We start from the raw sequence: 1,198 nt of genomic DNA, 5'->3' as shown, positions 1-1,198 counted from the left end.
AAGGAAAGGAAAGGAAAGGAAAGGAAAGGAAAGGAAAGGAAAGGAAAGGAAAGGAAAGGAAAAGGAAGGGGAAGGGAAAGGGAAGGGAAGGGGAAGGGAAGGGGAAGGGAAGGGGAAGGGAAGGAGAAGGGAAAGGAAAGGGAAAGGGAAAAGGAAAGGGGAAAGGGGAAAGGGAAAGGAAAGGAAAGGAAGAAAGAGGGAGGGAGGGAAAGAAAGAGAGGGAGGGAGGAAGGAAAGAAGGAAAAGAAAGAAAGAAAGAAAGAAAGAAAGAAAGAAAGAAAGAAAGAAAGAAAAGAAAAGAAAAAAGAAAAGAAAAGAAAAGAAAAGAAAAGAAAAGAAAAGAAAAGAAAAGAAAAGAAAAGAAAGAAAAGAAAAAAGAAAAGAAGGGAAGGGAAGGGGAAGGGAAGGAAGGAAGGTTGATGAGGATATAGAGAAATTGGAACTCTTGTGCATTGCCGATGGGAATGTAAAATGGTACAGACACTGTGAAAAACAGTATGATGGTTCCTCAAGAAATTGAAAATATAATTACCAAATGATCCAGCAATTCCACTTCTAGTATATACCCAAAAGAATTGAAAGCAGGGACTCAAACAGATATTTTTACATCCATGTTCATAGCAGCATTATTCACAAAAGCCAAAAGTTGGAAGCAACTCAAGTGTCCTTTGACAGGTAAATGTATAAACAAAATATGGTAAATACATACAATGGAACATTACTCAGCCCTAAAAGGGAAGGAAATTTTGACACATGCTATAACGTGCATGAATCTTGAAGACATTATGCTAAGTGAAATAAGCCTGTCACAAAATGACAAATGTTGTATGATTCCACCTCTATGAGATGCCTAGAGTAGTCAAATTCGTAGAGACAGAAGGTAGAACAATAGTTGTCAGGGACGAAGGGGAGGGGACAATTGGGAGTTAGTATTTAATGGGTATAAAGTTTCATTTGGGGATGATGGACAGGTTCTGGAGATGGATAGTGGTGAATGTGAATGTACTTTCACGCCACTGAACTGTATACTCAAAAAGAGCTAAAATGAAAAAAAAAGTTTTTTAAGTTAAAATGATAAATTTTATGCTTACCACACACACACACACAAAACTGAACAAGCGTTTGAGGTGATTACCATACAAGATCAAGTTTATAATCTAAAATATATATCCAATTTTTAAAAAAATACATAATACTA

This window comes from Ailuropoda melanoleuca, chromosome 20 (assembly GCF_002007445.2).
Source record: "Ailuropoda melanoleuca isolate Jingjing chromosome 20, ASM200744v2, whole genome shotgun sequence".
In the NCBI taxonomy this organism is placed as follows: Eukaryota; Metazoa; Chordata; class Mammalia; order Carnivora; family Ursidae; genus Ailuropoda; species Ailuropoda melanoleuca.
The sequence above is the reverse complement of the archived record's forward strand: the minus strand, read 5'-3'. Positions refer to the sequence as shown.